General features: G+C 52.7%; 1 long non-coding RNA gene across 1 annotated transcript; it reads right to left on the bottom strand.

Annotated features, from left to right (window-relative positions):
- Positions 1 to 775: 775 nt before the first annotated feature.
- Positions 776 to 12,332, bottom strand: LOC145339313 (uncharacterized). Its single transcript, XR_013886017.1, has 3 exons — positions 12,206 to 12,332; positions 5,583 to 5,654; positions 776 to 955 (listed from the first exon to the last, which is right to left on the bottom strand). It is a non-coding gene; the product is annotated as an uncharacterized LOC145339313 (long non-coding RNA).
- Positions 12,333 to 21,594: the final 9,262 nt, after the last annotated feature.

Below are 21,594 nucleotides of genomic sequence, written 5' to 3'. Positions count from 1 at the left end.
TGCCCACAGAACCGCCTATCAATTCCTCTAACCCTCCTCCACCTTCTTCCATGGGGAAAAGGATACAAAAGTCTGAGGTCACGTACCGACCGACTCAAGAACAGCTTCTTCCCTGCTGCCACTCCGGCCAAAATGGCCGCCCCTCCCCCCACCACTAACCTTCCCTCGGGAAAGGGACAAGGAGAGATTGTTTTCCCTCGGAGGGTTTGGAACCCTCTCCCTCAGGCGGTTGCTGGGGGGGTGGGGGGGGGGTTTGGGAAGAGACACCAAATATCTTGAAGACGGCGATAGAGAGATTCTCATTGGGCGAGGGAATCAGAGGTTATTGGGTGGGGTGAGGGGAATGATGGGAGATGTGAAACTCAGCACAAACAGATCAACTGGGATCTTATCAAAGGGGGTTAGCAGCCTCGAGGGGCCGAATGGACTACTTTGCTCCAATTCTGTCTGTTGGTGTGTGGAGAAGGATTTGGCCGTCAGCTCAGTGTCACCTTTGACCCCGGGGGGGTGGGAGTGGGGGGGGGCTCCCCACCTCACGGTTCACACGATCGCTGTGATTGACAATTTCTGCCCCCCCACCCCCCACCCCCACCTCGGCTGGTCGTCTGCTGAAACCGTCACCCTCCCCCCCTCCCCCCCGGCCCCTACGGTCACCTCCAGACCCGACTTTACCCTCGGACTCTCGTGTGGGAGGGAATTTGGGCGTTGGAATTTCTCCACAGGTTTCCATCGCAGGAGGAGCGGGCGGTCAGACCAGCCTTGGTCAGGGGTCAAAGTGTCGTGACCCGAGGGGACCCTTTGACCCCAGGCAGCCCATCCTGCAGTGACGCACGCCAGCCCAACACTGCCGAGAGAAGTGGGAATGAGGTGAGGATTAACGTACCAGCTCCAGTCGTTTCCGTAGATTCACCTGAGGGTGATACCGGGAGAGTCGCTGTGGTGAGGGCTGAGGACACTGACAGAGCAACAGGAAACAAAGGATTGGTCAATGTATATTCTTCAACTTGGACGATGACCCGTCGCACTGAGACAAACGTAGGGTGGGATTTTCCAGCTATGCCAGCTGGAAAACTGGAAAATCCCACTGGAAGGCGTTTGCAAGGACACCTCCCCCCCAACCCCCACCCTCCACATCCGCTACGATTCCCATGGCAGGATGGACATGAAGATCCCATAAATAGAAACACAGAAAGCATTCTTTCCGGTTGTATCACAGCTCGGTCTGGGCTCCTGCTCTGCCCAAGATCACAAGGAACTACAAAAGGTTGTGAATGTAGCCCAACCCATCACACAAACCAGCCTCCCATCCATTGACTCTGTCTACACTTCCCACTGCCTCAGGAAAAGCAGCCGGTATAATTAAGGACCCCACACACCCCGGACATTCTCTCCTAAAAGAACAAAGAACAAAATCAGCCCGGGAAACAGGCCCTTCGGCCCAACGAGCCCGCGCCGCCATCTCAACACCACCAGTCCCCCTCTCCACCCACGACCCCTGTCTAATGTTTTATGGCCATCCACATTGAGGGAAACTGACTTAGGGACAATTTATTCCTGCCAATCAGCCTAACAGCACATCTTTGGGGTGTGGGAGGAAACCGGAGCACCCGGAGAAAACCCACGCAAGCACGGGGAGAATGCGCAAACTCCCACAGACACCGGCCCAAATCCATGTGTCTGCACAGCAATCAGTGATAGTCACTGAGCTGTCGTCTTGCCCAGTATCTTGTCCAGTTTAGGCACACACTAACGACATGAAGCACTAGGCCAATCTCGAACAACCAAGAGCAGCCCCAGTACGACCCATCGCGTGTATGTCCCTCGTTGGACACAAGGCGGACCGACTTAAAACCCGTGAATGAAAAGAGAAAAAACATTATTATCATACTATACCCATTTACATTACCAGGGACGCCCCAATGCTAATGACCCTTATTTAAAACAATCTCCTATATCCACCCATCTCCAACCCAGTCATGTCCCTGTCTAAGTTACTCTTGAAGGACTCTAGCGTGTTTGCCACCACCACTTTACTTGGCAGAGCATTCCATACCCCCACTACCCTCTGTGTGAAAAACCTCCCTCTAATATCTGTGTTATACCTCTCCCCCCTCACCTTAAGTCCATGGCCCCTTGTCCTACGTGTCTCTATCATAGGAAATAGCTTACCTCTGTTTACTCTATCTATACCCTTCATAATCTTATATACCTCTATTAGATCCCCCCTCAGTCGGCATCTTTCAAGGGAAAAGAGCCCCAATTTCTTCAATCTTTCCTCATACCCGAGTCCTTCCATACCAGGCAACATCCTGGTAAACCTCCTCTGCACTCTCTCCAGAGTCTCCACGTCCTTCCGGTAGTAAGGCGACCAGAACTGGACGCTGTACTCCAAATGTGGCCTAACCAACGTTCTATACAACTGCAACATTAGACTCCAGCTCTGATATTCTATACCCCTTCCTATAAAGGCTAACATACCATAGGCTTTCTTCACCACACTCTCCACTTGCACTGCCACCTTCAAAGACTTGTGCACTTGCACCCCCAGGTCTCGCTGCGATTCTATATTCCTTACGAGCTTACCCTTTATCATATAACTCCCCCCTGCATCACCTCACATATATCCGGATTAAACTCCATTTGCCATATATCTGCCCAATATACCAGTCTATCAATATCCTGCTGTATTGCCAGACACTGCTCCTCACTGCCCGCCAAACCAGCCATCTTGGTGTCATCAGCAAATTTGCTGATCACACCACCTACTCCCTCTTCCAAATCATTTATATACACTACAAAGAGAAGAGGTCCCAGTACTGAACCCTGCGGCACACCACTAGTGACAGACCTCCAGCTAGAAAAAGACCCCTCCACTACTACTCTCTGACTCCTCTTTGCAAGCCAGTTCTCTACCCATCTAGATACCTGACCACATATCCCATGAGCTTTAATCTTCTGTACCAACCCACCATGAGGGACTTTGTCAAACGCCTTACTGAAATCCATATAGACGACATCAACGGCTCGTACGTCGTCGACCGTTTTTGTCACCTCCTCAAAGAATTCTACCAGATTCGTAAGGCAAGACTTCCCCTTGACAAAGCCGTACTGCGTATCCTTAATCAGATCGCAACGCTCCAAGTGCGCATACATCCTATCCCTAAGAATCCTCTCCATCAAATTACCTACCACTGACGTTAAGCCTATAGTTACCCGGATTATCCCTCCTACCCTTTTTAAACAACGGTACCACGTTCGCTATCCTCCAGTCCTCTGGGACCTCACCTGTGTCCAAAGAAGAGACAAAGATTTGCGTCAGAGGCCCAGCAATCTCATCCCTCGCCTCTTTAAGCAGCCTAGGATAAATGCAATCGGGCCCCGGAGATTTATTGGTTTTAATGCCAGCTAAAAGCCCTAACACTTCTTCCCTCGTAATCGATAGATCTTTCAATTGGTCTACCGCTCCCTCAATGATCGTACCAGACATCAAGCCCCTCTCCTTCGTGAGTACATGTTCACCTACCGCAACCTCAACCACCTGACCCGGCTTCTTTCCCAGAACTAAATCCAGTATCGCCCCCTCTCTAGTCGGGCTATCTACATACTGCTGCAAGGATCCTTCCAATACACATCTTATGCATTCCTCCCCGTCCAAACCCCCAGCTCTAGGCACCTTCCAATCCACCCCAGGGAGATTAAAATCTCCCACTGCAACAACCCTGTTCTTCCTACACTTATCCAAAATGTCCCTACATATACCCTCTGCCACTGCCCGTGGGCTATTGGGCGGCCTATAGTACACTTCTAGCATAGGAATGGCCCCCTTCCTATTCCTCAACTCCACCCACAGAGACTCAATTCCCAACCCCCCCATGTTATCCTCCCTCTGCACCGCTGTGATCTGCTCCCTAACTAAGAGTGCCACTCCCCCTTCTCTTTTCAACCCTCCTCTATCACGCCTAAAACACTTATACCCTGGAATATTTAGCTGCCAGTCCTGCCCCTCCTTTAACCACATCTCTGTCACTGCCACCACATCTAAATTCCTCGCGAACATCAAGGCCCTAAGTTCATCTGACTTTCCCGTCACACTCCTCGCATTAAAACAGATGCACCTAAGACCCTCAGGCCCTCTCGGATCCTCCTTCTCCTGGGGGATTTCCCTATCAACTAGACTTACCCTGACCTCCAACTCACTCCTAGTGCCTGAGCTGTCTCTCTCCTCCCCACCCCCCCTCCATACTAGTTTAAACCCTGCCTAAACACTCCAGCTAACCTCCCAGCTAAAATATGTTTCCCCTTCCCATTTAAGTGTTCCCTATCCCTCTTATACAAGTGCCCTTCCTTTGCAAAGACTTCCCAATGGTCAACAAAACTAAAACCCTCTGTCCTGCACCAATCCCTCAGCCACACATTCAGCTGCAGGATCTCATTATTCTTATCCCTGCTATTACTGGGCACTGGCAGCAGCCCAGAGATCACCACCCTGGAGGCCCTACACTTCAGCCTGGCCCCCAACTCCCTGAACTGCCTACGTATTTCCCCCCTGCTCTTCCTTCCTATGTCCCTCTCTCCTACGTGTATAATTACATCCGCCTGGGTCCCTTGGCCCTTCAAGATTCCCTCTACCCTCTCCGACACATCCTGTAGCCCTGCTCCAGGGAGGCAGACCACCATCCTGGAGTCCCGCTTTTGCCCACAGAACCGCCTATCAATTCCTCTAACCCTCCTCCACCTTCTTCCATGGGGAAAAGGATACAAAAGTCTGAGGTCCCGTACCGACCGACTCAAGAACAGCTTCTTCCCTGCTGCCACTCCGGCCAAAATGGCCGCCCCTCCCCCCACCACTAACCTTCCCTCGGGAAAGGGACAAGGAGAGATTGTTTTCCCTCGGAGGGTTTGGAACCCTCTCCCTCAGGCGGTTGCTGGGGGGGTGGGGGGGCGGTTTGGGAAGAGACACCAAATATCTTGAAGACGGCGATAGAGAGATTCTCATTGGGCGAGGGAATCAGAGGTTATCGGGTGGGGTGAGGGGAATGATGGGAGATGTGAAACTCAGCACAAACAGATCAACTGGGATCTTATCAAAGGGGGTTAGCAGCCTCGAGGGGCCGAATGGACTACTTTGCTCCAATTCTGTCTGTTGGTGTGTGGAGAAGGATTTGGCCGTCAGCTCAGTGTCACCTTTGACCCGGGGGGTTGGGAGTGGGGGGGGCTCCCCACCTCACGGTTCACACGATCGCTGTGATTGACAATTTCCGCACCCCCCACCCCCCACCCCCCACCCCCACCTCGGCTGGTCGTCTGCTGAAACCGTCACCCTCCCCCCCTCCCCCCCGGCCCCTACGGTCACCTCCAGACCCGACTTTACCCTCGGACTCTCGTGTGGGAGGGAATTTGGGCGTTGGAATTTCTCCACAGGTTTCCATCGCAGGAGGAGCGGGCGGTCAGACCAGCCTTGGTCAGGGGTCAAAGTGTCGTGACCCGAGGGGACCCTTTGACCCCAGGCAGCCCATCCTGCAGTGACGCACGCCAGCCCAACACTGCCGAGAGAAGTGGGAATGAGGTGAGGATTAACGTACCAGCTCCAGTCGTTTCCGTAGATTCACCTGAGGGTGATACCGGGAGAGTCGCTGTGGTGAGGGCTGAGGACACTGACAGAGCAACAGGAAACAAAGGATTGGTCAATGTATATTCTTCAACTTGGACGATGACCCGTCGCACTGAGACAAACGTAGGGTGGGATTTTCCAGCTATGCCAGCTGGAAAACTGGAAAATCCCACTGGAAGTCCTTTGCATGGACACCTCCCCCCCCACCCCCCACCCCTCCACATCCGCTACGATTCCCATGGCAGGACGAGCATGAAGATCCCATAAATAGAAACACAGAAAGCATTCTTTCTGGTTGTATCACAGCTCGGTCTGGGCTCCTGCTCTGCCCAAGACCACAAGGAACTACAAAAGACCGTGAATGTAGCCCAGTCCATCACACAAACCAGCCTCCCATCCACTGACTCTGTCTACACTTCCCGCTGCCTCGGGGGAAAGCAGCCGGTATAATTAAGGACCCCACACACCCCGGACATTCTCTCTTCCACCTTCTTCCTTCAGGAAAAAGATACAAAAGCCTGAGGTCCCGTACCGACCGACTCAAGAACAGCTTCTTCCCTGCTGCTGTCAGACTTTTGAATGAACCTACCTCGCATTAAGTTGATCTTTCTCTACACCCTCGCTGTGACTGTAACACTACATTCTGCACTCTCTCTTTCTCCCCTCAGTACTCTATGAATGGTGTGCTTTGTCAGAAGAGCCCACACTCATCAATACTTTTCACTGTTGCAAAGTTGAGTTTGTGAGGCATGGTTTCTTTTAAAGCTGGTGTTGTGTCAGTGATTGGGGGTTTAAAATGCAGAGGTACACAGGGTACACAGGCTGCAACATTTGTAATGAGGCCCAAGCATTGGGTTCTCCTGGTAACAGGCTTTTCAGGCTTTTGAATTTTGACAGATGGAATAGGTTCAATAGCCTAGATTAATTTGAAGCACATTTGGTGAATCTATATCCATTTCTCTTAAAGTTTAAGAGAAAGTTTAAGACATTCAGTGATCAGGAACCTATCAAATTTGAATTTGCTGTTGTTGAAAATATCACACTAATCCTGGTGCAGGAAAATTGATGGATATCAGAGTTCTCAAGAGGAACTCAGCTGCCTGCAGTTCAACTAAAGAGCTACCACCTCTCAACACCAAGAGAGGGAGAGAGAGGCTCTCTGCCAGTTACAAAAAAATGCATCTGACGGGAACTCTTCATCTATCCAATGAAAACTATCAAACCAGAAAGAGCTGAGAGAGCGCAGTTGCCAAAAGAACTCCAAAGGTTTTTCCAAAGCCACAAAACTTGTTTGTATTTTTTTTGAAAGTCATTAAGTTAGTATTATTACCTTTTGGTAATGAATGATCCTTGTATTTATTTGAACAGCATCCCAGTGGAATCTTACTTTAATCAACATGTTACTTGTTTTGTTAAAGTTGCCGGTTGGTTTAAGAAATAACTTGTTAATTATTCACTGAACGAGACTGTCAGCTCTTTCTGCTCATAAATCTCGAAACGTTAAATGAAGAACAACTTCCCAAACTCTTTTCACAGATTACAAAGCCCGGGATTCCTCTCTGGGGGATTCAGTGTGACTTCTCAAAAGGGGAACCACCTCCGCCTCGTAACATCACTGTATCCCAGAACGGGTGATAATAATAAATCAGATCAAATTAAATTCAACATAGAGGATAGGAGGCCATTCTGCCCATCGAGCCTGCTTCCCCATTCATCACCATCATGGCTGATTATCCAACTCAATAGCCTCATCCTGCTTTCCCCCCATAACCTTTGACCCCATTCACCCCAAGTGCTAAATCCAGCCGCCTCTTGAATACATTCAATGTTTTCTCCTCAGCTCCTTCCTGTGGGAGTGAATTCCACACATTCCCCACCCTCTGGGTGAAGAAATTTCTCCTCACCTCAGTTCTAAAAGGTTTACCCCTTATCCTCAAACTCTGACCCCTGGAATATAGTGAATAGAATCCTAACCCACTGAGTCTCTCCTCATATGACAGACCTGCCATCCCAGGAATCAGCCTGGAAAACCTTCGCTGTGCTCCCTCTATAGCAAGGACATCCTTCCTCAGATAAGGAGACCAAAACTGTACCCAATACTCCAGGTGTGGCCTCACCAACACCCTGTACAATTGCAGGGGTCGGTGTTGGGGCTCTTTCATTTCCTGGTGTTATGAACGATCTCGATCTTGGTGTGCAGGGAACACTTCCAGAGTTTGAGGAGCAGAGTGTAAACTCCAAAAGGACACAGGCAAGTTGGTAGAGTGACAGAGACAGAATGTGGGACTCGCTCCCACGGGGAGTGGGGGAGACTGTGGGACTCGCTCCCACGGGGAGTGGGGGAGAATGTGGGACTCGCTCCCACGGGGAGTGGGGAGAATGTGGGACTCGCTCCCACGGGGAGTGGGGAGAATGTGGGACTTGCTCCCATGGGGAGTGGGGAGAATGTGGGACTCACTCCCACGGGGAGTGGGGAGAATGTGGGACTCGCTCCCACGGGGAGTGGGGGAGAATGTGGGACTCGCTCCCACGGGGAGTGGGGGAGAATGTGGGACTCACTCCCACGGGGAGTGGGGGAGAATGTGGGACTCGCTCCCACGGGGAGTGGGGGAGAATGTGGGACTCACTCCCACGGGGAGTGGGGGAGAATGTGGGACTCGCTCCTGTAGACAGTGGTTGAGGCGAATAGTGTCGATGTGTTGAATGGGGAGGAAGCTGGATAAACGCATGGGAGTGAAAGGCATCAAGTAATTCTGACGCTACAGAAGCCGGCTGCCAAACCCTTGATTATTCTGTTCAAACTGTATCTGTGTCACCCAGAACCAAAAACTCCCTTATCATCGAGTGTAGATAATTGACCCAGTGCTGGGTGTGTGTGTACGGGTTAAACCTGCTCACTGCCAGAGCATAGAGAGCCAGGAACGTTTGTAAAATACCTTCAGAAACAGCATGTGTATGAGAAGGAGATTAAAATGTGAACTCACTGTAATATAATCCCACCCACATCCCCCCAAATCCCTTCACTCTCCCACTGCGGCCCAGAACCTGTCCAGGCGCATGTGGCTGAGGGGGACGGGGTGGCAGGAGTGTGGTTAAGAAGAGGGGAGATCAGGGAGTGGAGAAATATCAGGCAGGACAGCAACACTTTGTAAAGTGAACCAAAGTTTTGAGACCAAGTCATTGTCCCATTCCGAAAGGATTACCCAGTGGTTAATGTCTCCACTGGTAAGTGTCCAAAGAATTCCGGAACATCTGCCCCAATTTATAGTCACATAAAGTTTAAAGTTTATTTATTAGGGTCACAAGTGAGGCTTACATTAACACTGCAATGAAGTGACTGTGAAATTCCCCCAGTGGCCACGCTCCAACACCTGTTCGAGAAACACCGAGGGAGAATTTAGCACGGCCAATCCACCCTCACCAGCAAGTCTTTCAGACCGAGGGATCAGCCCCACACAGAACGAGAAGACAAACTGAGAATCCAGAATCTCAGACAAAGAGATCAGCTTGAAGGAGCTTCTGAAATGAGGAGAGAGACGAGGAAAGAACAAAGAACAGGACAGCACAGGAACAGGCCCTTCGGCCCCTCCAAGCGTGTGCTGACCATGATGTCTGCCTAAACTAAAACCGTACGCACTTACAGAGTCCGTATCCTTCCTTTCCCATCTGATTTATGTCTGATTGTCCCTTAAATGCTGCTATCGTACCTGCTCCCACCCCCTCCCCTGGCAGAGCCTTCCAGACATTCACCACCCTCTGTGTAAAAAACTTCCCTCACACATCTCCTCGAAACTTTCCCCCATGCACCTTAAACCTGTGCCCCCTAGAAATTGACTCTTCCATCCTGGGAAAAAGCTTCTGACTATCCACTCTGTCCATGCCTCTCATAATCTTGTAGACTTCTATCAGGTCTCCCCTCAACCTCCATCGTTCCAGTGAGAACAAACCAAGTTTCTCCAACCTCTCCTCATAGCTAATGCCCTCCATACCAGGCAACATCCTGGTAAATCTTTTCTGTACCCTCTCCAAAGCCTCCACATCCTTCTGGTAGTGTGGCGACCAGGATTGAACACTATATTCCAAGTGCAGCCTAACTAAGGTTCTATAAAGCTGCAACATGACTTGTCAATTTTTAAACTCAATGCCCCGGCCGATGAAGGCAAGCATGCCGTGTGCCTTCTTGACTACCTTCTCCACCTGCATTGTCACTTTCAGTGCCCTGTGTACCTGTACACCCAGATCCCTCTGCCTATCAATACTCTTAAGGGTTCTGCCATTTACTGTATATTTCCTATCTGTATTAGACCTTCCAAAATGTATTCCCTCACATTTGTCTGGATTAAACTCCATCTGCCATCTCTCTGCCCAAGTCTCCAACTGATCTATATCCTGCTGTATCCTCTGACAACCCCCTTCACAATCAGCAAATCCAGCAATTTCTGAATTGTCTGCGAACTTACTCATCAGACAGGCTACATTTTCCTCCAAATCACTCATATATACTACAAACACCGCTCGTCACAGCCCTCCATTCAGAAAAGGGATTCCACAGCTTAGTGCCCCCCAGGAAGCTGAAGGGACAGCCACCAGTGGTGGAGAGATGGAAATCGGGGATGCTTGAGAGGCCGGAATTGGAGGAGATTTCGGAAGAGATGTAGGGGCTGGAGGAGATTCTCGAGATAGGGTAGGTTCTACATGTATCTCTGAGGTCAGGTACAGCACGGGGTTAGATACAGAGTAAAGCTCCCTCTACACTGTCCCCCCATCAAACACTCCCAGGACAGGTACAGCACGGGGTTAGTTACAGAGTAAAGCTCCCTCTACACTGTCCCGCCATCAAACACTCCCAGGACAGGTACAGCCAGGCGTTAGATACAGAGTAAAGCTCCCTCTACACTGTCCCCCCATCAAACACTCCCAGGACAGGTACAGCACGGGGTTAGATACAGAGTAAAGCTCCCTCTACACTGTCCCCCATCAAACACTCCCAGGACAGGTACAGCACGGGGTTAGATACAGAGTAAAGCTCCCTCTACTCTGTCCCCCATCAAACACTCCCAGGACAGGTACAGCCAGGCGTTAGATACAGAGTAAAGCTCCCTCTACACTGTCCCCCATCAAACACTCCCAGGACAGGTACAGCACGGGGTTAGATACAGAGTAAAGCTCCCTCTACACTGTCCCCCATCAAACACTCCCAGGACAGGTACAGCACGGGGTTAGATACAGAGTAAAGCTCCCTCTACACTGTCCCCCCATCAAACACTCCGAGGACAGGTACAGCATGGGGTTAGATACAGAGTAAAGCTCCCTCTACACTGTCCCCATCAAACACTCCCAGGACAGGTACAGCACGGGGTTAGATACAGAGTAAAGCTCCCTCTACACTGTCCCCCCATCAAACACTCCCAGGACAGGGACAGCACGGGGTTAGATACAGAGTAAAGCTCCCTCTACACTGTCCCCCATCAAACACTCCCAGGACAGGTACAGCCAGGCGTTAGATACAGAGTAAAGCTCCCTCTACACTGTCCCCCATCAAACACTCCCAGGACAGGTACAGCCAGGCGTTAGATACAGAGTAAAGCTCCCTCTACACTGTCCCCCCATCAAACACTCCCAAGACAGGTACAGCACGGGGTTAAATACAGAGTAAAGCTCCCTCTACACTGTCCCCCCATCAAACACTCCCAGGACAGGGACAGCACGGGGTTAGATACAGAGTAAAGCTCCCTCTACACTGTCCCCCATCAAACACTCCCAGGACAGGTACAGCCAGGCGTTAGATACAGAGTAAAGCTCCCTCTACACTGTCCCCCCATCAAACACTCCCAGGGCAGGTACAGCACGGGGTTAGATACAGAGTAAAGCTCCCTCTACACTGTCCCCATCAAACACTCCCAGGACAGGTACAGCACGGGGTTAGATACAGAGTAAAGCTCCCTCTACACTGTCCCCCATCAAACACTCCCAGGACAGGTACAGCACGGGGTTAGATACAGAGTAAAGCTCCCTCTACACTGTCCCCATCAAACACTCCCAGGACAGGTACAGCACGGGGTTAGATACAGAGTAAAGCTCCCTCTACACTGTCCCCCATCAAACACTCCCAGGACAGGTACAGCACGGGGTTAGATACAGAGTAAAGCTCCCTCTACACTGTCCCCATCAAACACTCCCAGGACAGGTACAGCACGGGGTTAGATACAGAGTAAAGCTCCCTCTACACTGTCCCCATCAAACACTCCCAGGACAGGTACAGCACGGGGTTAGATACAGAGTAAAGCTCCCTCTACACTGTCCCCATCAAACACTCCCAGGACAGGTACAGCACGGGGTTAGATACAGAGTAAAGCTCCCTCTACACTGTCCCCCAATCAAACACTCCCAGGACAGGTACAGCATGGGGTGAGATACAGAGTGAAGCTCCCTGTTTCCTGTCTGAGGAGATTGGAAAGCCTGAGCTGTAACTGAAGGATAAGGGACACAGAATTTTTTTAGTCGAATCACAGGTGCCATTTTTGAAGCTGATGCTTTTGCAGAGTGGAACCCTCCTGCCGTGTGAAGCTGCCCTCAACAAAGTGACCATCTTACCGCTTAGAACAGGGACGATGCAGAACAGGATCAGGACCAATCTCCTCGTGTCTGCCATGGTGCTTCGTCTTCTACTGAGGAGTTGCGGACTGGGACTCGTTCCTTCCCCTGTGGGGGTTGTGGCTCCTGGTGATTCCTGCTCCCTCCGCAGTGTGAGTGGACGCAGTTTGCAAACTCTGTCCCTTATCAGCTGGAGACAGCACCCAGCATTTCCAGAACTGGGTGTCACTATCATCCCCACCTCCTCCAGCTCCACCCCCCCACAGAACGCACTGACTCACTGATCATTCTGACCTTGATGTGGAGATGCCGGTGTTGGACTGGGGTAAACACAGGAAGAAGACTGACAACACCAGGTTTAAGTCCAACCGATTTATTTGATGGTAAATTCACAAGCTTTTGGGTTAGTCCCTTCGTCACCTGACGAATGGTAACGTGCGTGCAGGTTATCCACTGTGGGAGCGAGTTTCTCGGGATTCGATACCCCGAGAGTCCACTCATTCAAAGCAGGCGTGGTCAGGTTACCCCTGACCGCCCCCCACCCCCTCCCAGGACTGGCACAGAAATATCAATAATCCCTCATGAACCCTGGGGAAAATATTCAAAAGTGCAGAAACTAAGTTGATATTGAGCCGGACTCTGCAATGTGCAAACTGGAGAGTTTGAGAGGCCAGTTTACCCATTGCCGGGAAAATCACCTTCCCGTCCAACCCTAACGGGCCTGACTCTCGCTGGCCGGGTGCTCACAGTCCCTTCGTTCAGAACCAGCCCAGATTTTTATTCAAAGAATCTGACTCAGATTTGGCGGCACCCAGGAGGAGGTCAGAGCATCGTGTGACAAAGATTGGACCCAGGACCCAGAATTTTGGAGAAGGATATGAAGGCAGTAACCGGGGCGCCCGGATCGCTCTCTCTCTCTCTGCCTTTTAGAACTTTTTCCAACAATCTCTCCAGGAAACCCCATTGGCTGGTCTCCCGGACAACACAACTCCTCCAGCTCCTGGAACTCGCAATGAGCTCGAAATGATCCAAAGAGCAGCAGCGAGGAGAGGGGAATACTCCAGCTTTGATCCGACCAAGGAGCCGGTACAGCTGCAGGAGGGTGACCTTCCTCCTGTGCTCAAATCCTCTCACAGTGAAGGCCATTTGCCTTCCGAACTGTTTGCTGTACCTGCGTGCTTGCTGTACCTGCGTGCTTGCTGTGCCTGCGTGCTTGCTGTGCCTGCGCGCTTGCTGTGCCTGCGCGCTTGCTGTGCCTGCGTGCTTGCTGTGCCTGCGCGCTTGCTGTACCTGCGCGCTCGCTGTGCCTGCGCGCTCGCTGTACCTGCGCGCTCGCTGTGCCTGCGCGCTCGCTGTGCCTGCGCGCTCGCTGTGCCTGCGCGCTCGCTGTACCTGCGCGCTCGCTGTACCTGCGCGCTCGCTGTACCTGCGCGTTTGCTGTGCCTGCGCGTTTGCTGTGCCTGCGCGCTCGCTGTGCCTGCGCGCTCGCTGTGCCTGCGCGCTCGCTGTGCCTGCGCGCTCGCTGTGCCTGCGCGCTCGCTGTACCTCCGCGTTTGCTGTACCTGCGTGCTTGCTGTACCTGCGCGTTTGCTGTACCTGCGCGCTTGCTGTGCCTGCGTGCTTGCTGTACCTGCGTGCTTGCTGTACCTGCGTGCTTGCTGTACCAGCGCGTTTGCTGTACCTGCATGCTTGCTGTACCTGCGTGCGTGCTGTACCTGCGTGCTTGCTGTACCTGCGTGCTTGCTGTACCTGCGCGCTTGCTGTACCTGCGCGTTTGCTGTACCTGCGTGCTTGCTGTACCTGCGTGCTTGCTGTACCTGCGTGCTTGCTGTACCTGCGTGCTTGCTGTACCTGCGTGCTTGCTGTACCTGCGCGTTTGCTGTACCTGCGTGCTTGCTGTACCTGCGTGCTTGCTGTACCTGCGCGTTTGCTGTACCTGCGCGCTTGCTGTGCCTGCGCGCTTGCTGTACCTGCGCGCTTGCTGTGCCTGCGCGCTTGCTGTACCTGCGTGCTTGCTGTACCTGCGTGCTTGCTGTGCCTGCGTGCTTGCTGTGCCTGCGTGCTTGCTGTGCCTGCGTGCTTGCTGTGCCTGCGTGCTTGCTGTACCTGCGTGCTTGCTGTGCCTGCGTGCTCGCTGTACCTGCGTGCTCGCTGTGCCTGCGTGCTCGCTGTACCTGCGTGCTCGCTGTGCCTGCGTGCTCGCTGTGCCTGCGCGTTTGCTGTACCTGCGTGCTTGCTGTACCTGCGCGTTTGCTGTACCTGCGTGCTCGCTGTACCTGCGTGCTCGCTGTGCCTGCGTGCTCGCTGTGCCTGCGCGTTTGCTGTACCTGCGTGCTTGCTGTACCTGCGCGTTTGCTGTACCTGCGTGCTTGCTGTGCCTGCGCGTTTGCTGTGCCTGCGTGCTTGCTGTGCCTGCGCGCTTGCTGTGCCTGCGTGCTTGCTGTACCTGCGTGCTTGCTGTGCCTGCGCGCTTGCTGTGCCTGCGCGCTTGCTGTGCCTGCGCGCTTGCTGTGCCTGCGCGCTTGCTGTGCCTGCGCGCTTGCTGTGCCTGCGCGCTTGCTGTACCTGCGTGCTTGCTGTACCTGCGTGCTTGCTGTGCCTGCGCGCTTGCTGTGCCTGCGCGCTTGCTGTGCCTGCGCGCTTGCTGTGCCTGCGCGCTTGCTGTGCCTGCGCGCTTGCTGTGCCTGCGTGCTTGCTGTGCCTGCGCGTTTGCTGTACCTGCGTGCTTGCTGTGCCTGCGCGTTTGCTGTACCTGCGTGCTTGCTGTGCCTGCGCGTTTGCTGTACCTGCGTGCTTGCTGTGCCTGCGCGCTTGCTGTGCCTGCGCGCTTGCTGTGCCTGCGCGTTTGCTGTACCTGCGTGCTTGCTGTGCCTGCGTGCTTGCTGTGCCTGCGCGTTTGCTGTACCTGCGTGCTTGCTGTGCCTGCGCGTTTGCTGTGCCTGCGCGCTTGCTGTGCCTGCGCGCTTGCTGTACCTGCGCGCTTGCTGTACCTGCGTGCTTGCTGTGCCTGCGCGTTTGGTGTGCCTGCGCGTTTGCTGTGCCTGCGCGCTTGCTGTGCCTGCGCGCTTGCTGTGCCTGCGCGCTTGCTGTGCCTGCGCGCTTGCTGTGCCTGCGCGTTTGCTGTGCCTGCGCGCTTGCTGTGCCTGCGCGCTTGCTGTGCCTGCGCGCTTGCTGTGCCTGCGCGTTTGCTGTACCTGCGCGCTTGCTGTACCTGCGCGCTTGCTGTACCTGCGTGCTTGCTGTGCCTGCGTGCTTGCTGTGCCTGCGCGCTTGCTGTGCCTGCGCGCTTGCTGTGCCTGCGCGCTTGCTGTACCTGCGCGCTTGCTGTGCCTGCGCGCTTGCTGTACCTGCGCGCTTGCTGTGCCTGCGCGCTTGCTGTACCTGCGCGCTTGCTGTGCCTGCGCGCTTGCTGTGCCTGCGTGCTTGCTGTGCCTGCGTGCTTGCTGTGCCTGCGCGCTTGCTGTGCCTGCGTGCTTGCTGTGCCTGCGCGCTTCCTGTGCCTGCGCGCTTGCTGTACCTGCGTGCTTGCTGTGCCTGCGCGTTTGCTGTGCCTGCGCGCTTGCTGTACCTGCGCGCTTGCTGTGCCTGCGTGCTTGCTGTACCTGCGTGCTTGCTGTGCCTGCGCGTTTGCTGTGCCTGCGCGTTTGCTGTACCTGCGTGCTTGCTGTACCTGCGTGCTTGCTGTACCTGCGTGCTTGCTGTGCCTGCGCGTTTGCTGTGCCTGCGCGCTTGCTGTACCTGCGCGCTTGCTGTACCTGCGCGCTTGCTGTGCCTGCGCGCTTGCTGTGCCTGCGCGCTTGCTGTGCCTGCGCGCTTGCTGTGCCTGCGCGCTTGCTGTGCCTGCGCGTTTGCTGTGCCTGCGCGCTTGCTGTGCCTGCGCGCTTGCTGTGCCTGCGCGTTTGCTGTGCCTGCGTGCTTGCTGTGCCTGCGTGCTTGCTGTGCCTGCGTGCTTGCTGTACCTGCGTGCTTGCTGTGCCTGCGTGCTTGCTGTGCCTGCGTGCTTGCTGTACCTGCGTGCTTGCTGTACCTGCGTGCTTGCTGTACCTTCTGCTTGCTGTACCTGCGCACTTGCTGTGCCTGCGTGCTTGCTGTACCTGCATGCTTGCTGTGCCTGCGTGCTTGCTGTGCCTGCGCGCTTGCTGTACCTGCGTGCTTGCTGTACCTGCGTGCTTGCTGTACCTGCGTGCTTGCTGTACCTGCATGCTTGCTGTGCCTGCGCACTTGCTGTGCCTGCGCGCTTGCTGTACCTGCGTGCTTGCTGTGCCTGCGCGCTTGCTGTGCCTACGTGCTTGCTGTGCCTGCGTGTTTGCTGTGCCTGCGCGTTTGCTGTGCCTGCGTGCTTGCTGTGCCTGCGTGCTTGCTGTACCTGCGTGCTTGCTGTGCCTGCGTGCTTGCTGTACCTGCGTGCTTGCTGTGCCTGCGTGCTTGCTGTGCCTGCGTGCTTGCTGTACCTGCGTGCTTGCTGTACCTGCATGCTTGCTGTACCTGCATGCTTGCTGTACCTGCGCACTTGCTGTGCCTGCGCGCTTGCTGTACCTGCGTGCTTGCTGTGCCTGCGTGCTTGCTGTGCCTGCGTGCTTGCTGTGCCTGCGCGCTTGCTGTACCTGCGTGCTTGCTGTACCTGCATGCTTGCTGTACCTGCGTGCTTGCTGTACCTGCATGCTTGCTGTGCCTGCGCACTTGCTGTGCCTGCGCGCTTGCTGTACCTGCGTGCTTGCTGTACCTGCATGCTTGCTGTGCCTGCGTGCTTGCTGTGCCTGCGTGCTTGCTGTGCCTGCGTGCTTGCTGTGCCTGCGTGCTTGCTGTACCTGCATGCTTGCTGTACCTGCGCACTTGCTGTGCCTGCGTGCTTGCTGTACCTGCATGCTTGCTGTGCCTGCGTGCTTGCTGTACCTGCATGCTTGCTGTGCCTGCGCGCTTGCTGTGCCTGCATGCTTGCTGTGCCTGCGTGCTTGCTGTACCTGCATGCTTGCTTTGCCTGCGCGCTTGCTGTACCTGCATGCTTGCTGTGCCTGCATGCTTGCTGTACCTGCGCACTTGCTGTGCCTGCGCGCTTGCTGTACCTGCGTGCTTGCTGTGCCTGCGCGCTTGCTGCCAGTGACTGATGTACAAGGACACCCCAGGTCCCTCCGTACACTGGTGTTACCCAATCTATCACCTTTTAAATAATACTCTTCATAAAGCACAGAGAAGGCCCTTCGGCCCATCCACTCTGTACTGACACTAACTACCCCCAAATAGGTGCTAATCCCATTTTCCTACACTTGTCCGATGTCCCGGAATGTTTTGATATTTCACCTGCTCATCCAGATATTTAGAACATAGGAAAACTACAGCACAAACAGGCCCTTCAGCCCACAAGTTGTGCCAAACATGTCCCTACCTACTCGGCTTACCTATAACCCTCTATCTTCCTAAGTTCCATGTACTTATCCAAAATTCTCTGAAAAGACCCTATCGAGTCTGCAGGATTGTTAAAGGTTGAGAGGTTTCCGGTCTCCACGGCCCTCCCAGGCAGCGCATTCCAGATTCCCACCACCATCTGAGTGAAAAAGCTTTTCTCAAATCCCCTCTGAATCTCCTGTTTCCCCCCCCCACCCTAAAACTCTGCCCCCTCATGACTGACCCCTCAACCCAGGGGAACGGCTGCTCCCTGTTCACCCTGTCCCTACCCCTCAGAATCTTACCCACCTCAATCATGTCCCCCCTCAGCCTTCTCTGCTCTGGAGAAAACAATCCCAGCCTATCCTGTCTCTCCCTACAGCTCAAACGCTCCATCCCAGGGCAGCATCCCGGGTAAATCTCCTCTGTACCCCCTCCAGTGCAATCACATCCTTCCTATAGTGAGGTGACCAGAACCGCACACGGTGCTCCAGCTGTGGCCTCACCAACGCTCTGTACAGCTCCAGCATCACCTCCTTGCTGTTACATGCCTAACCACAACTGAGTGGCACAGGGGTTAGCACTGCTGCCTCACAGCACAGTAAGCGGTCTCACAACACCAGGTTAAAGTCCAACAGGTTTATTTGGTCGTAAAAGCCACTAGCTTTCGGAGCGCTGCCCCTTCATCAGGTGAGTGGGAGTTCTGTTCACAAACAGGGTATATAAAGACACAAACTCAATTTACAGAATAATGGTTGGAATGTGAGTCTTTTAAGGTAATGAAGTCTTAAAGATACAGACATCACGGCCTCACAGGACCAGGGGCCCGGGTTCGATTCCTGGCTTGGGTCATTGTCAGTGTGGAGTTTGCAAGTTCTCCCCTATGTTTGCATGGGTTTCCTCCAGGTGTTCCAGTATCATCCCACAGTCTGAAAAGTGTGCAGGTTTAGACGGATTGGCCATGCTAAATTGCTACTTAGTGTCCAAAAATGTATAGATTAAGTGGATTGGTTATGCCAAATTTCCCCTTAGTGTCCACAGATGTGTTGATTGGATGGATTGGCCATGCTAAATTGTCCCTTAGTGTCCAAAGATGTGTAAGTTAGGATGGATCGGCCATACTAAATTGCCCCTTAGTGTCCAAAGATGTGTAAGTTAGGATGGATTGGCCATGCTAAATTGCCCCTTAGTATCCAAAGATGTGTAAGTTAGGATGGATCGGCCATGCTAAATTGCCCCTTAGTGTCCAAAGATGTGTAGGTTAGGATGGATTGGCCGTGCTAAATTGTCCCTTAGTGTCCAAAGATGTGTAGGTTAGGGTGGATTGGCCATGCTAAATTGTCCCTTAGTGTCCAAAGATGTGTAGGTTAGGGTGGATTGGCTATGCTAAATTGTCCCTTAGTGTCCAAAGATGTGTAGGTTAGGGTGGATTGGCCATGCTAAATTGTCCCTTAGTGTCCAAAGATGTGTAGGTTAGGGTGGATTGGCCGTGCTAAATTGCCCCTGAGTATCCAAAGATGTGTAGGTTAGGATGGATTGGCCATGCTAAATTGCCCCTTAGTGTCCAAAGATGTGTAGGTTAGGATGGATTGGCCATGCTAAATTGTCCCTTAGTGTCCAAAGATGTGTAGGTTAGGGGGATTGGCCATGCTAACTTACCCCTTAGTGTCCAAAGATGTGTAGGTTAGGGAGATTGGCCATGCTAACTTACCCCTTAGTGTTCAAAGATGTGCAGGTTAGGGGGATTGGCCATGCTAAATTGCCCCTTAGGGCCCGATTTTACCAATCGGAGTCTAAGGGCCGGATCCGGATGTAATGCGGATCTGAGCCTGGAACCCTCTGTGAAGTGCGCCACATGCTTCTTCCCGGCTCCGGTCCAATCCACGCTGTGGGGCGGGGCTTAGCACTGCCGGAATGTTTGGAGTTCCGAACTGCACATGCGCAGTGTGAAAAAAATCTGAAGCAGTGTGCCCGGGCACAAAAAACAGCAGGGAGGGAGAGCGGGAGAGAGAGGGGGAATGGACTTGGGAGAACCTTGCAAACTAAAAATAATGTAGCATCTTCTTTATGCTGCCTAATTATCTGCGGGAAAGGTAATTAAACTACAGTGTCCTAGTGAGCAAGTAATGACCTGAATAATACATCTGTGATCTGTAACTGGATTGCTGATGTCTCTCTGTAGCCGAGAGCCAGGTGCTCAAACGTTCAGAGTTATGTGGTGAACCTGGAAGATTTGTCCCCGTGGTGGAACTTGGTTGGAAATAAGATTCAAGGAGTTTATTAAATCTGGGAAATCAACCCTAGTGGAAAGGAGTTTGTATTGGTAACTGTCCTCTCACATTCCATGGCAGATGTGCCCCTACTTATGAATGTGATTTGTATGGGCAACACTGGGTGCAGCTAATCTGCCTCTGGAACAGCCTTGGATCCTTGGATGGGGGGATATATACTTTGAAATATTGTCCCAAATATTTGACCGTCAGGTTTTTAGTTCCCGCGATTATAATTTTGACATTATCTTCCAAAGGGAATTCCTCTAATTCTGTGCAATGTTCAGATGAAAACAAGGTGAAAGAAAGGATCCTGAAGTGTGTAGGTTAGGTGGATTGGTCATGCTAAATTGCCCCTTAATGTCCTGGGATGTATATGTTAGAGGGATTAGCGGGTAAATATATAGGGATATGGGGATAGTTGTCGATGCAGACTTAATGGACCGAATGGCCTCTTTCTGCACTGTAGGGTTTCTATGGTTTTTAAATTGCCTCTCAGTGTCCAAAGATGTATAGGTTAGCTGGATTGGCCATGCTAAAATTTCCCTTAGTGTCCAAAGATGTTCAGGTTAAGGGGACTAACCATTCTAAATTGTCGAGCGATGTTCATTCATCCGTTGTCGTAGTGCATACAATGCAGACGCTACGACAACAGATGAATGAACATCGCTCGACAATCACCAGGCAAGACTGTTCCCTTCCTGTCGGGGAACACTTCAGCGGTCACGGGCATTCGGCCTCTGATCTTCGGGTAAGCGTTCTCCAAGGCAGCCTTCACAACACATGACAGCGCAGAGTCACTGAGCAGAAACTGATAGCCAAGTTCCGCACATATGAGGACGGCCTCAACCGGGATCTTGGGTTCATGTCACACTATCTGTAACCCCCATGACTTGCCTGGGTTTGTAAAATCTCACTAACTGTCCTGTCTGGAGACAATACACATCTCTTTAACCTGTGCTTAACCCTCTCTCCACTCACATTGTCTGTACCTTTAAGACTTGATTACCTGTAAAGACTCGCATTCTAATCAGTATTCTGTAAACTGTGTGTGTGTCTTTATGTGTCCTGTTTGTGATCAGAACTCCCCACTCACCTGACGAAGGAACAGCACTCCAACAGCTTGTGGCGTTTGCTACCAAATAAACCTGTTGGATTTTAACCTGGTGTTGTGAGCTTTCTTTCTGTACAAAGATCTTCAGGTTAGGTGGATTGGCCATGTTAAATTGTTGCTTAATGACTAAAGATGTGTAGTAGGGGGTTAGCGGGGTAATTCCGCGATTAAAGCAATTCTCCCATTGCCTTATTAACTCTCCTATTGATCTGCTCTGCTGCCTTTAGGGAGCTGTGAACGATCACCCCAAGATCCATCTGTCCCTCTGAGCTTCCTGGTGTAGATTCCGAGAGGGATAAACCATTCCCAATGGGGGAAGGATCAGGAACCAGGGGGGACAGAGACCAAAAGTGATTGCAACAGAAGCGAGGTGGGGTGGGGGGGGAATATGAGGAAGAACTTTCTCACCCAATGAGTGGTTAGGGTGGGGAACAGACTGCCCCAGAGTGTGGGGGAGGCAGATTCAATCAAAGGGGAACTGGATTGGAATTTCTAAAGGTATTCCAGATCCCAGGGGGAGAGACACGAGGCGAATTGTGTATCCGGAGAGATGGCACATGGACGATGGGCCCAATGGCCTCCTGTGATTCAGTAAACAGCACAAACACAGTTGTATTGTCCAA

The sequence above is a fragment of the Carcharhinus amblyrhynchos genome, unplaced genomic scaffold (assembly GCF_965287045.1).
Source record: "Carcharhinus amblyrhynchos unplaced genomic scaffold, sCarAmb.v2.hapA scaffold_399, whole genome shotgun sequence".
In the NCBI taxonomy this organism is placed as follows: domain Eukaryota; kingdom Metazoa; phylum Chordata; class Chondrichthyes; order Carcharhiniformes; family Carcharhinidae; genus Carcharhinus; species Carcharhinus amblyrhynchos.
Note: the sequence above shows the minus strand (reverse complement) of the source record. Positions and strands in the feature narration are given on the sequence as shown.